The sequence below is a fragment of the Armigeres subalbatus genome, unplaced genomic scaffold (assembly GCF_024139115.2).
Source record: "Armigeres subalbatus isolate Guangzhou_Male unplaced genomic scaffold, GZ_Asu_2 Contig1286, whole genome shotgun sequence".
In the NCBI taxonomy this organism is placed as follows: domain Eukaryota; kingdom Metazoa; phylum Arthropoda; class Insecta; order Diptera; family Culicidae; genus Armigeres; species Armigeres subalbatus.
In genome coordinates this window covers 67020-82451 of record NW_026942052.1, presented here as the reverse complement: position 1 = coordinate 82451, position 15432 = coordinate 67020, and positions in this window count along the sequence as shown.

The window sequence follows — 15432 nt, the reverse complement described above, 5'->3', positions numbered from 1 at the left end:
TTTGAACATTCATACAATTCACATGAAAAAAGAAATTATTGGAGAATGTTGCAGCTTATTCTCACAAACATATTTAAGACGAACGTTCCGTCTCGATCTTGATGGTTACTATGCAATAGATAACCAATCAAGTTAGCCGCTTTGAAATTGTTTCCGTAACAGTAGTCAGGGAATATAAAACAACAACATTGTCCTCTATTGGAACTCACAATAAGCGTTTGTACCAAACTGTAACAGAATAGAACAATGATCGCCAGCCGCGTATTTGGAGAAGCAGTCGGTTTTTGAAGTTGATTCAAAAGTATAAGATTGCTAATGTCGTTCCTGTTCGCGTGACTAACATCTACGTTACTTCGACCTGGCAGCCAAAGTACCGGTACTACAAGTGTCAAACCGATGTTGGTGATGAAACCAAAGATGCACTACAACATGACGCATAAATTATGACTAATTGAAGCTTTTTGAAGCATAATTTGGCAAAATAATTTGAATGTTTTTGGTTAAATAAGAATCAGTTATCAATGTTTAGAATAAACATTACCATCTGTTGACATGATTTGTGTTTTACTTCTGAAATATACAAGTAATCGCAGTTTGAGAAGTTCACGACAATTACCCCTCCATATTTGTTGTAAATAAAATGGAATGCAACATTGTCTTTATTCTCTGCAGATGAGGACAAATACTTATCGCTATTCTTCTGTTGTTTGCTTTTTTGCATTTTTCAGCTACAATAACGCTCCTTGACATTAGTATTGAAAAACGTGCATTAGGGACTAGTTTAAATTGATCCAAACTTATAGTGGAGCAAGGCGGAACAAAACAAAACATCGAAGACATCTTTATCTTTCATATGGTGGCTGTTTGGCTTACCGATGTCTGCCGCTTCTCATGGTATGTTAATGTAAATTTTTTTTTTATTTATTCCTAAAGGTGAAACTGTCCAGAATTCTAATAATTTTAACCTCGCATTTTCAGGGACACCAATCTCAACAAAGAACGTAATTAGTGTACGACCCCTAACTAGAATAAACCATACTGCAAAAATCATTGTCTCGAAAGTTATGTTTAAAAATACTATTTTGAATGGTCATTCATACAAAACGTGCCCCAACTCGTGACTAAACCGTTATTCAAATTGTGTATATTCAGAAATGATGTTCCAATTCACGTTCTCTAGAAAATTGCAGAGGACAACCACTAGTTTTGTGAATCTACGTAAAATTATATTTCCTGAAGGTGGATGTGGATATATCATTAAAATTATATTATCAAAACTGGTGATGTATGTATCCAGTATTTTGCGCTCGATAATGGCGGCCTCGTGAGTTCCTTTTTGACACTCAAGAGGTAGACAGTATTTACATCTTTTGATCAATGTAGGCTTTGATGCATTGGAAAAATTGGCACTCATCAAGGTTCATACAGACCAGATACAAACAATAGAACGTCAAATGTTCCCCTCAAACTTTAGTATTTTCTCAGATACATGTTTCATATTTAATTATATTTTTTTAGGAATGTTTATTGTTTGGTTAATACTAATGGCTTGGCTGGCCATACTAATGGATTTCCATACGTAGTTTCTTCGCAACTGAAAGCGAAAAACCTTCCCACAACTCTTCTTAACAACCAGGAACAACATTTTGTGACATTAAAAACCAACATTTTACATTAACATTACAGTTATGTTTTGTATCAAATCCTACCATAATTCAACATGCAAAAAAATATTTAAGTAATTTTTGTTTCAGAATCAAACAGTCCCACATGAAGAATTGATCGGAGTAAGCGGCGCGTGGTTGACGTGTTTTTCCGGTGCTGAAAAAATTGTTAAATAAATTGTTCATAAATTCGGATGATATTCCGATGATCCAGTATTTTTCGGAAGTATTGGAATCTGTCTTCGAGAGGATGGAAATGAATTGTATATTATGATCATTCCCACCTGGTGCTGAAAATCATAAGCTGAACAGATCAATATCCAGAACGAAGAAAGAAGAATATATCTTTGGTGAACGAAGAAAACTTACGGTGCCTAATTCATCCAGATTGAGTCTGGTCTGGAATCATTAAGTATAATTTAAATTTGATTTAGTTAATTTTCTACTATTCTATTCTATTTTAGTATTATTTTGTAGAATTTTGACTAATCCTAATTTATGGTAGTGACTGACTGATAGGAGTTCTCAATTTTGTCTTCGAAACCCTATAGAAACAAATTCCAAAAATTATGTTGGAACATTTAAATTTAAAACATATCCCTCTGTAAACTAAGGGATCTAATCAATAGCTTGTTTTTAGACTGCTCCCGAAATGCTCAGAATTGTATTACGTGTAGGAAAACAATACAGTCTCTCCGGGAATCTGACTTACAAACCTACAATTTAATTTTGGGGAGCGCTTGATTATTTTGTATGCAGATTTTTATCTTAACAACCCCTTCCCCATTTCCACAATGCGGCTCTGCCAGGATCTAAAGAAGGATGGATCCCTGTGGATTATGGTGTTGTGAATGGATTTTGGACCATTCGAATGGTCATTAAAAAAGATCTTTAGTTTTCTTGTTCTAAGATATATTATTCCTGCTCTACAGACACTTTATGTTATTGAAACAGTGGCGCATAATCACCCCTATTTACAAAATTCCCACTATCGCCACAAACGGTACTTCTTAAATTTAAAGAATGTATAGTTCAAAATCATTTCACATGAAAAATTTGTAAAACTCAGAGAAGACACCAATTAGCTGTCAATATCTTCTATCTTGAATGCTTAACGAATTCTCTTTCAGTAATTGTATGGCCTAAATTGGATTATATTTGATTCAATTGTTCGATTCAAAATGAGAATAATCGTTCAATTGGCAGGCTCACATAAGGGAAATATTCTTTAATACTTTTTGCTGTTTTCTTTATTTAATAATCATTAAAAAATTGGATCTTCCAGGTGAGGATATGGAGGAGGAGGAAATCATTGATTCAAACTTCAGATTAAATTCGATTTATTTCCCACGATGCCCACTGGTCAGTCGTTATGATATAGACCACTGCACGGATATGGAATGTATAATAAAAATTCTAACTCATTCTGAGTGGTAAAGCGTATATCATTCTTAATGATATACGTAACGATAATTCTTAAAAATGTTCCAATTATAATATTTTGGAATATTTTCTGTAAAATTGAATTGAAACATGTAAAATTTTTTGGCTACTATTCTATAAAAAAAAATTGAAGGATTAGTTTTCTATTTGCTTTATAAAGACTTCAATAAGGATAATTTAAATATTCTACCATTATTTCAATTGGCATTGCATCTTTCCAAAAATGGTTAGATTTTAATTTTAGATGAAATAAACGATAAATTAGTTCAACTTAATCATAATCACCCGGCGATAATGAAGAAAACCATAGAGCATATTGATTTGTAATGTTGTCATATTGTAATGTTTGCTACTGCCGTCTTCTTTTCGTTTAATTTTTCAGGATTCAAGAATTCTAATTTTCAAGATTTGAAGCTCCTGTTTTCAAATGTTCGAAGATATTGACTCAATCGTGAAAACGACTAGAACCAATATCAATGCAGCAGCAGCCATGACAGTAACAGCAACCGGAACTTCCACGGGTACTAACTTTCACAACCGCCAAATCAGACACAGTTGGAACAAAGACTAACTGTTGGGCTTTGCGACCACGTTTTTAATGAATGCAGAGGAGGATCATGGATGGAAAACTCTGGACGAACTAAATTGGTGAGCACGTTCCAGTTCTCTACTTTTCCTTCTCTAATTGCTTCACCAATATATAAATTTATAAAACTGAACACTAAATACGTACAGGGCATCGTTTGCTGCTATTGCCGCGGATACTGTGGGAGTCCCAGGTATCCGGTTCACGCTTTAGTTAGCAACGGTGGCTCTTCTCGACCTTCTATTCCCTGAGTAGTTAGTGCGAATAAGGGCGTCCTTGTGAAGTTTTGCTGTACCTGTTATGAATAACTAGTACATCCCATTCCCTACACATTCTGAAGAAATCTATCTTGTTTCAGAAGTGAATCCTTTTTGCAGTACTAGTCTTCGTAACAAAAAGGGCACCATTATGGAGCATGAGATCTGATCAAATTATTCGTAGTACTACTTGATCAACACCCCCAGCTGGGTGAGGGATAGAGGATGAAGCACACACACACACAGAATCAAACAGTCCCACACACGCTAAGCTCCCCAAAAGATTACTCAAGGATATAATAGCTAGTCCAACCTAAGAATCAAGTGTAAACCTGCTTCTATATTCCACAATGCTACCTGCGCATGTTAAAAAATCACTCTGCTAATGATTTCCAATTTTCTAATCATTATTTCCATGTTTACTATCCCAAAACTCATTTAAAATCTTTCAGATAAATTTGTGTACATTTTTTCTTGAATAAATCAACCTGTAAAAAGACATGGGTACTGAAATATCATCAACTAATAATAAACAAATTAGAATATTAAACTTTCTCTTTTTATTTCAAAGCGAAACTCGACAAGTGGATAGAAGTATAAATAGGGGAACTGTTCCGATCTCCATCTCACTGTACATATATCCATCTCATCGCCAAACAAAGAAATACGGCACCAAATTCGTCGCTTCTTTTTGTCAACATGCGTGCTCACTGCTGAAAAAAATCACAAAAATCATAAACAAACCAAATTCCATTCCATTGCTTTGTTTTTGATGGGATGGAAATAGGAGCTATGAGATGAAGTGGCGTGCCGTTATTAGCCCTATATTTGTGAGAAGACATTTTAGCACATTTATTCTCAACCCCAACGTTCATCTTACAATGAAAAAAAAGTTAATGTCGTTTAATGGAAATCCAACCGAGTAATAAGGGACGTGACCGGAATCAAGGGACCTTTCTCAAGCAAATCTTATCATATTCAAATATGGTAGTAATTTTCAGACTGGAACATGGTTGGTTCTTTTTTTAAATCCAATATTTTTTTAATTTTCAGCTTTACCAGCGGATCTTCAGCAACCCTGAACAAAGTACAATTATTTTTAAAATCAAATTTTGAAATAAAGAGCGTTATTTAAATACAAGTTTAACTCGCATTACATAAAATCTTTGACATTTGTTCATTTACTTTACAATGTTTTATTTTATCAAGGCAGACTAGATGAGCTCCAATGTTTTCTACCTCTTGAACGTCAAACTGAGAGGAACTCACGCCGCCATTATCGAGCGCAAAATACTGGAAAAAATTTTTAGAACATCTGAAAAGGATGATGAAAATAACATTTTCAAATAAGGCCGATACAAATATTTAAAAACAATTATGTCACCCCCCCCCCTCCGGGTTTTTTGCCCAAAAATTATATTTTTAGGGTACTACAACAAAAATTTTGGATGATTTTGAGGAGTTTCATATCCTTCCTTAACAAATCCGAGGAGTTTTATTGATCTTTTTCATTTTAATAGGGGGGCCCTTGACCTTTCGGAGTTCAGTAGGACATAATTTGAATTAAATATTTGTAACGGCCTAATCGAGGATACACAACACTCTCAAGCGATCACGTATCCAAATTATCAGTTGATAAAAACTCGCCAGAGAGTATGAATCGTTCGATAATTGAATGTCTCTCGATTCCAAACATTGGTAAATGCTACTTTTGAACTTTTTTTTTTACTCCAAAACACAATGCCAAACATCCGATCAAACTTTATTGTTGACATTAAATTGGTATTAGTAAGGGTTACATTTAAATGATAACTTTGTGTTTATTATCAATCGATTCCAAAATTTGAAAAGTATTCGACTAATTTCAATAAGTATCGTATGAGAATTATTCAGCACAACCCTAGCTGATAGTGTACCGCTGCAACCATCACCGACGCAAACTGGAACAGAGACTAAACACTCGGCACTAAGTCAGTCTAAACCCCCGGTGGCTCATTACAGAAAAGCCCATCGTGAATGCTGGGATGTCACCGGCGTTTGGGTGTCATCCTAAGGAGGAAGTCAGAGTAGACGCGACAAAGAATTTTGACAGTTTATCTATATGAATAGAAATTAGTTAAGGTTCCTCTCCTGACGATTAAACTCACGAACGGGTTACCCGATTTGCAAAATTTTCTCAATAATCGATTCGTCTTGGCCTCAGTAAGGTTTGTATATGCAAAAGAATTCAGCCTTTGGCTCAGTGGTTGAGGGAATCAAAACAATAGCACGAATATTGATCTAGAGTGCGGTGCTGCAAATAGTTCAGAATATGACATTTGTATCACAAACATCTAACTGGGTCTTTTTCGCTACTTTATAATTATTATTATTCCTTCGTGTTAGTTGCTTCGGACTTTGCGTTTACTTCGGCAGACACCTAGGAATCAGCAGAAACGAACCGAAGAAAGTTTCCCAGAACGAATCCACTGAAGCAGCGAAGAAGATAAGCTGCGATAAGCGATAAGCTGCCGTCAAACGCCCCAAAGCTTTCAAGAGAAAACGCGCGTGTAAGTTAGCACGGCAAATGCTGGGTAAAGCGTACCATTGGTACTTCACGTACCGGAAAGAATAAAATAGACCCCATCTCGCGGTCCTTAGCCTCTTACTTAGCTACTCCTATCCCTACCTCCCCGTGGTGCTGGCCGGGATACGAGCAACCTTAGGGAAGATCGGGTAACCAACCCCGGTGGGAACTATGGTCGTATGCTGACAGGGAAGGGGGGGTTTGCTCCTCTCCGGAGGTGCAAATCTTACTGAGCGTCTGTTCTCCATGTCAGGATCGGCTCACAACAGCGTCTGTTCTCCATGCTAGGGGCGGCTAATCATTGTCCAAGTGCCAGCGAGGGACTCTACACCACTGGACTGGACTGGACTGTGCACCATGGTCCACCGGTAATAAGGAGGAATGGTCCTCTAGAAATTTAGGGGGTTTGGTGTCAGGCCCTGCAAGCCAGACTTAAAAAAAACATACGCAACGAACAATCAACAAGAGAGTACGGACCGGAACCATCGGCGAAGACCACTGCAACTTTCATAGTGACGGGCGATATGCAAAGGCGCGTGATCGGGTGGTGGCCGATCAACGAGAGAATGTGCAGGTTGAGGATCAAAGGCCTGTTCTTCAACTTCAGCACAATCAACGTCCATAGCCCACACTCCGGAAGCACTGATGATGATAAGGACGCATTCTACACGCAGCTGGAACGTGAGTACGACAGCTGCCCAAGCCACGACGTCAAAATCATCATAGGAGATTTGAACGCTCAGGTTGACCAAGAGGAGGTTTTAAGACCGACTATTGGAAGTTCAGCGCTCACCGGCTGACGAACGAAAACGGCCTACGACTAATTGATTTCGCCGCCTCCAAGAATATGGCCATTCGCAGCACCTACTTCCAACACAGCCTCCCGTATCGGTACACCTGGAGATCACCACTGCAGACAGAATCACAAATCGACCACGTTCTGATTGATGGACGGCACTTCTCCGACATTATCGACGTCAGGACATATCGTGGCGCTAACATCGACTCTGACCACTATCTGGTGATGGTTAAACTGCGTCCAAAACTATCCGTCATCAACAATGTTCGGTACCGACGACCGCCGCGGTACGACCTAGAGCGACTGAAGCAACCTGATGTCGCCACTGCATACTGCGCAGCATCTCGAGGCAGCGTTGCCGGAAGAGGTGAGTTCGATGGGGCCCTCTTGAGGACTGCTGGAATACAGTCAAAGCAGCTATCAACGACGCAGCGGAGAACAACGTCGGGTATATGGGTCGAAGTCGACGGAACGATTGGTTCGACGAAGAGTGCAGACAGATTCTGGAGGAGAAGGACGCAGCGCGGGCGGTCGCGCTGCAGCAAGGTACCCGGCAGAACGTGGAACGTTATAGACGGAAGCGGAGACAGCAGACCCGCCTTTTTCAGTAGAAGAAATGCCGCCTGGAAGAAGCGGAGTGCGAGGAGATGGAATAGTTGAGCCGTTCTCAAGAAACATGCAAGTTCTACCAGAAGTTCAACCCATCCCGCAAAGGTTTCGTGCCACGAGCCGAAATGTGCCGGGATAAGGATGGGACCATCTTGACGGACAAACGTGTGGTGATCGAAAGTTGGAAGCAGCACTACGAGGAACATTTGAATGGAGCTGAGAGTACAGGCAGTGAAAGTCAAGGTAGCGGAGGAGATGACTACGTCAGTTTAACGGACGATGGAAGCCAACCAGCCCCCACCTTGAGGGAAGTTAAGGATGCCATCCAACAGCTAAAGACCAATAAAGCAGATGGTAAGGATGGTATCGGAGCTGAGCTCATCAAGATGGGCCCGGAAAAGCTAGCCACTTGCCTGCACAAACTGATAGTCAGAATCTGGGAAACTGAACAGCTTCCGGAGGAGTGGAAGGAAGGGGTTCTATGCCCCATCTACAAGAAAGGCGACTAGCTGGAGTGTGAGAACTTTCGAGCGATCACCATCCTGAATGTCGCCTACAAAAAGATATCCCAGATCATCTTCCGTCGCCTGTCACCATTAGTGAATGAGTTCGTGGGAAGTTATCAAGCCGGCTTGGTACACGGCCGCTCGACAACGGACCAGATCTTTACTGTACGGCAAATTTTTAAAAAATGCCGTAAATACCAGGTCCAAACGCACCATCTGTTCGTTGATTTCAAGACGGCATACGACAGTATAGACCGCGTAGAGCTATGGGAAATTATGGACGAGAACAGCTTCCCTGGAAAGCTTACCAGACTGATCAAAGCAACGGTGGATGGTGTGCAAAACTGTGTGAAGATTTCGGACGAACACTCCAGTTCGTTCGAATCGCGCCGGGGACTAAGACAAGGTGATGGACTTTCATGCCTGTTGTTCAACATTGCGCTAGAAGGGTCATGCGGAGAGCCGGGTGTAACAGCCGGGGTACGATTCAACAGATGCAGTCAATTTATTTGATTCGCGGATAACATGGACTATGTCGGCCGAACATTTGCATAGGTGGCAGAACTGTATACCCGTCTGAAACGTGAAGCAACAAAAGTTGGACTGGTGGTGAATGCGTCAAAGACAAAGTACATGCTTGTGGGCGGAACCGAGCGCGACAGGGCCTGCCTGGGAAGCTGTGTTACGATAGACGGGGATACCTTCGAGGTGGTCGAGGAATTCGTCTACCTCGGATCCTTGCTAACGGCTGATAACAATGTTAGCCGTGAAATACGAAGGCGCATCATCTGTGGAAGTCGGGCCTACTACGGGCTCCAGAAGAAACTGCGGTCAAAAAATATTCGCCACCGCACCAAATGCGCATGTACAAGATGCTAATAAGACCGGTTGTCCTCTACGGACATGAAACATGGACAATGCTCGAGGAAGATCGAACAAAGATCAGTAGAAAAAATGACTGAATTATTACGAACAAGTACTCTAATCATCGAAATCGCATTAGCCTGTGATGAGTATAAAAATGGTCGTGGAAAAAAGTACGATAATGGAAAATGCACATAAAGTGCGTTGCGCAAACACAACGTCTGTAGCGAAAGTCAGCTTGAGTATGAGGCCATTCAGTAAAAAAAATAGGGAGAAATAGGATCAATTGAGAACCAAAGATTAGACCAAGGATACGACAGTTAGAAGGCACAGTTAAAAAAGATAGCCACCGAGAAAATTTGTATGCCGAGGTTTTTGGGGCCGGGGAAGGTTCTTAAGATGGTTCGAGACCCCTCCCCTTTTTGGGAAGAAGGGCTCCCATACAAATGAACCAGAAATTTCTGCATATCTCGAGAACTAATCAGAAAATAAATCAATTTTAGACGAAACAAAGTTCGTCGGGTCTGCTCGTTTAAAATAATATTGGATTGATATTACCAAAAGCAAACCGACTTCCGATGATTTTATACATTCTTCGAGACAAACGGCTGATTAATCAAATCCTTAGCACCAGCAATCCTCCTGGGAATATTGCTGATGAAGGAGCGTCATCGCTTGGTTTAAAGACAGCAGTTTTGACGACTACAATTCAATCTCAGTCAGCAGCGCTTCATCAAATCCGTGCTGAATTGGGATGGCAGCAACTTTCTCAATGTCCGACAGTAGGCAGAAAGCAAACAAATATATACGCATATATTTTTTTTCACCGGGATCTCAGCAAAATGTTGAACTTTTACCGAGAATCGCACAGCCGTGCCCCAGCAAACATGTTTTTTGCCGAGATTTCTGTCAAAATTGCTGATAATCAGCAAATAATTTGCCGAAAATCAGCTAACAAACGCTATTTTTGCCGGAATATCAGATATTTATTTTGCTGGCGCACGGCTGTGCGGATTTTTGCCGAGCTGCAGAAATAAAAACTGAGTGTGTATACCCTGGCTTTTTGGAAGCGATGAGCTCGAGGACCACATCTTCGCGATGTATTGAATTGTGGACGTTATACAATGTTAAATTATGCAGTTTTCTTTCAAGATTTCACTTTTCACAAACACGGCATATATTTAAGTTTAAATTAAGGTGGAGAGCCAAAAAATTTATAAAAAAAAAATGACGGATAATTTTTTTGTATCCTTTCATGGCCATTTCAAAACGAGTGTTCGAGATAAGAGCCATTTTCGGAATTTGAATCAAACCGGTAAAGGATGATGAGATGTCAAAATCAGTTACCCTCGAGCCTTTATAATTTGGAGTTTTATTTATTGCGGATCTTTTAAAAATTTCCCATTTGGCGGGCTCCGTAAAGTTCTTTTGCATTTTTTAAAGTTCTACCGCAAGTCTGAAAATCTTGTCATCAAAGAATGCCATGCAAAACTGCAGAGAAAAGGTATGAAGTGACAATTGCGGTAGTTTGAAAATTGAACCTAAAAGAGGAAAGTTTTCTCCGGAACTGCATTATGTTTTAGTTGATTTATTCATTTTCGGGAGTGATTGGAGTGATAATAATTGGCAATATATTGAATAGCCGATAATCAGATTTTTTAAAAAAATGGATTGAAAGATGTAAGTAATAAAGATATATTTATAATGGTAGGGTTCAGTGATCAACGCGATGAATCAAGAAGTTGTATACGTTCAAAGCATATCGGCAAACGATTTGCATGGACATATTCGTATGTATGAACGATATTTGCAATTTTATCCGAAAACTGATATTGATTGTGTCGTGTCATAGATTTTATGGAAGCAATCGTAAATATTCCCCACGCAGCACAGCGTAATATGATTTAGGGTAATGGCGTCTTCGAGACATTTTATCAGAAAGTCGACGTGCTTCATTGGAGGCTAGGATAGGATGTGACAATTGAATTGGGACTGCCTTGTTGTTTCCTCAGTCGGTTGCTTCGACAAGGTGGTGGATAGTGCTTCCGAATATTTTTTATGCAAAATCCGCCAAACAATATATTTAACAAATTCATGTTTTCTCGTTTATTTCTTCTATTATTCGTAATAAAAGATGCTATGTACTATCGGAAAAAAAGTTTTCACATGGAATTAGATGAGTTTTATAGTGAAATGGGTAAAAAGTTGATAAATAATGCCTCAAATCAAGTGTTTTAAATTAGCATAACACTTGAGAATCATGCATACATCATTTGTAGTCTAGCATAAATTAATTTAACCCAAAAAATCAAAAATCAAACTTTTGAATTTTTTCATAAATTTCAATTTATTTACCCAGCAACACGGCTAGGGTAACAACAAGCTGCCCTTTTGAAAATGTGATGCCGCCGATCGAAGTAATCGATTGTCATTTTCACCCAATCAGCAGCCGGTACGATTTTGACAGAAAATCGGTACGATTTTTACTGACTAATTGGCTCATCCTATCCTAGATTGAAGGTTAAGCCTTATGATCAATCCCCCTAAAAGTGAGATGAAAAATTTATGTTTTCCACTTTACAACATGAAAGGTATACATCTTCTACAATTTATAGCAAAATTTCTCCTGAAAAACTTTGTCGAAGATAACGAAGTTCGTGATTTCAAACTTTTGGAGATTTATTGCTTTTTATGCAAACAAGTTTTGAACATGTTCGATGTATTAGCAAAGCATACAAACATATGGAGACGCATGGTGCATTGGTTCACCAACTCTTTGTGATGGGTGACTGATTTCTACCTTGCATAGTAGGAAATTGTTTAAAAAAAATATCGCTTACATCCGCTTACAACTCTACAGTTCAGGTATTAATTGAAAGTTCATTACTTGTACTTTGTTATGCGTATGAGATTGACTGCCACAATTTGCCCTTTATCAAGCAGCAATTAAATCAAATATGACTAAAATTCCAATAATACTGACAACAAACCAAACAGCAACACCAATAACAAACAGCAACATTTTAATATTATCTAAAACTTTCTAGAATATGAATAAAATGTAGAAATGAAAATGAAAAAGATATGATGAAAAGACTATTTTTAAGGGGTTGTCAGCATAAAACGTAAAAAATCTCTAAAAGTAACGGAATTATGAACTTGGTGTCTTCGACAAAGTTTTTCAGGAGAACTTTTGCTACAACTCTCGCGAAGACGTATACCTTCCATGTTGTAAAGTGGAAAAAAAAATCATCTCACTTTTAGGGGAATTGATCATAAGGCTGAAAACCTCCAAAGAAGCGCGTAGACTTGCCGATAAAATGTCTCGAAGACGGCATCACGCTAAATCACATAATAAAGGTACTATTAAATAAACGCGCTAAAAACGCGAATTTAGCCACTGTGCGCAGGTATTATAAACGATAGTAGGTAATCATATTTTGGCTTTCCACAGTAGACATATACAACGGTGATAGAATACACCAATGTATGCGATAAAATTTGTCTTCTTCTATACTATGCCTGGTTTACTGGGAAATGGAATAGTGAAGTCTTTTAGTTCTGTAACATTTCCCCTAAGACGCTCAATAATGATCAATCATTTCGTTTCATAGTTGCGCGGTGAGATGTATTACATAAATCATTTGACGTTACCATATTCATTTTCTGAGCCTTGAAAATCTTGACAATGAAGAAAAATCCTTGATTAGATGTCAAGACGGTCAAAACTAATACAATATTCAATAAAACAAAACGTATCCTTCTATTCGTACGTAAAATCTCTAGAAATATGATTTGTCCTTCTTCTTCTAAAACACCTCTAGCCCAGACTGGAAGATATCTGCCCGTTTAACTGGCGATAATCCTGACACCACACGCAGCGCGTCATTGGGGCCTCACGCTGTCCTTTATTTGTTTATTGCTGGGCCAATAAAGGCATTATCCTCCGTTAATACCTTTGTCTTTGCCTTTGGCTTTGGGTTCGCTGATTTGCTTCGGCATCGACCAAAAACTTGGTTGCATGCTTCCGATTCCGAGAGGGATCAAACTTTGGGAGGGACAGACCCGGGACCCATCAGCCCTGCAGAATGGCAGTGTTCTAAAAGGTCGTAAAATGTTCGACACTGGTGCCCAGATAGTGCGAGGATAACTTTATAGTAGGGCCTGTAAAATGATGGACCGATGATGGCTGCCGAATTGAAGTCTTAATTAGACGTTTATAAACTCCTAATATGAGGGAATAAAGTTTGTGCGGTTGCGTGCCATTGCTGGCGTGATGATACGGGTATTGTGCGGTTATGGCTTCTTGAGTACCTGTGTGGTAAAAGGGCGAATCGCCCAAATAAACTGTATGTGCTGGGAAAAGTCTAAAAGATAATGAAATTATTACGTTTTTAAGACTTGTTCCAAATTTGGAAATGCCGGCTAATACACCTATTTTTGATGCTCAACATTGCATCGTTGTTATCTCATCCCTTGGAATAACGATTTAATGACTATCGATGAAGGTCGTCCAAACGAAGAGGAAATCCAATCTGGAATCCGATTTCTATAGTGAAACTCAATAAACTAGAGATAGCTTATTACATCCTCCCCTCCTTCCTCATCACGAATGCTCTTTTTCTATCAAATTGGATCGTTCAGACGTGGAATCATCAGTCAATCCAGAATAAAGAAAAAAAACCCGATCAGATTTTCATTCTGAACTTTTTTCATGAATGAAAAGATTGAAATTCGGCATCATTAAATGGGGCCTTCGGAGGCCGCCAGAGAAGTGCTAAAGCGTTCAGCAGCGGAAAAAAAGAAGTACATGCCACGGTTCGGTACCACACAATGGCCTCATGAATACGCTCATTCCGGTAGCCTGAAAAATAGTTAATTAACGATTTTTTCCACTCCCTAAACTCATCAGCCGGTGCGCGTCCGCTTTCCCCAGTCCAGCCCAAGTGAATGGGAGTTATTCCGCGCTTCGAGAAGGAATGTTCGAAACATGATAACAATATCATCATCAACACCTACGGCACCTTTCTACAGCATTACGTGGTACAATTTTCGGCCAAACAGTTTGGTTGAGTTCTGGGAGGAGAAACTTTTAAAATAAAGAACAAAGAAAATTCCGAACAAGTTTTATTCTAGTAGCATGATTTTCCAATCGCGATTTTGTTATGAGCTTGGAAAAAAATGTTGAGAACAAAATGAAGTCAAAAACAGAAGCAAGCGATGGCGGAATCAAAATATCTTTTTAGGGACGCTTCGAGAGGCTTTCTCCTTGGTTGATGCATGAAGCAACATAATATCGTTCTTCGATGCTTTCAACTTCCAACCTTTCCCGCACAAGAAACTTACTTGGCAAATTAGATAGTCACCATAGGATTTGGTTTCTTGTTATCATCATTAAAACACTTCTCGCTTCTGTAAGAGTAGGAACGATGAAAATTCGTGGCAAAAAGTAAACTCGGCTATTCTAAGAATAATTTTGATGCGGTTCGTTGGGATTATGCCCTCGAGACAAAACTCGACGCAACTTCAAAATATCAGTAAATCAGTTTTGGCAAATATTGTCAACAACATGTGTCAAAAAATCGTTATTGTGAAAGCATGCCTCCGGTTCTGAAAGGTTTTTTGATTTTTTTTATCAATTAAACAATGTATGCTAGCTTCTTCTTACAGCTATCCACTACCTTTACTAAATCCTAGATAAGTTTTTAATCCGTTGAAAGGCTTTAATATTCAAAATAAAACCCCTTCCAAGTCAGCCCCCGGCGGTTTCTACCCGTGGTCCAAAAATGGAAATCTGCACAAAACCAACAGATAAGCACTCTTAACTGCTCACTAATCCAATTTCATTTGTTTGTTTTAGCGATGGAATTCCCGCTCGGTCCTCCTGAGGTCCCATTCTACCTGTCTCGCACTGTAGCGATTTCACCGCTCCATCTCCGATCCTTGAGCTGTTTAATCCCATTTCGGCCTCGATTCAACTCATCTCGAGCCCATTTTCGGTGCTTTATTTTGCATCTTTATCCCGGAGCTTAGCCCTAGCTTCAACGGAAAATATTTACAGAAAGTGCACAAAACTTGCCTCGGTCCACTCCGATCTTCAGGATGCGACAATAAACAAATAAACTCATAAACAGAGAC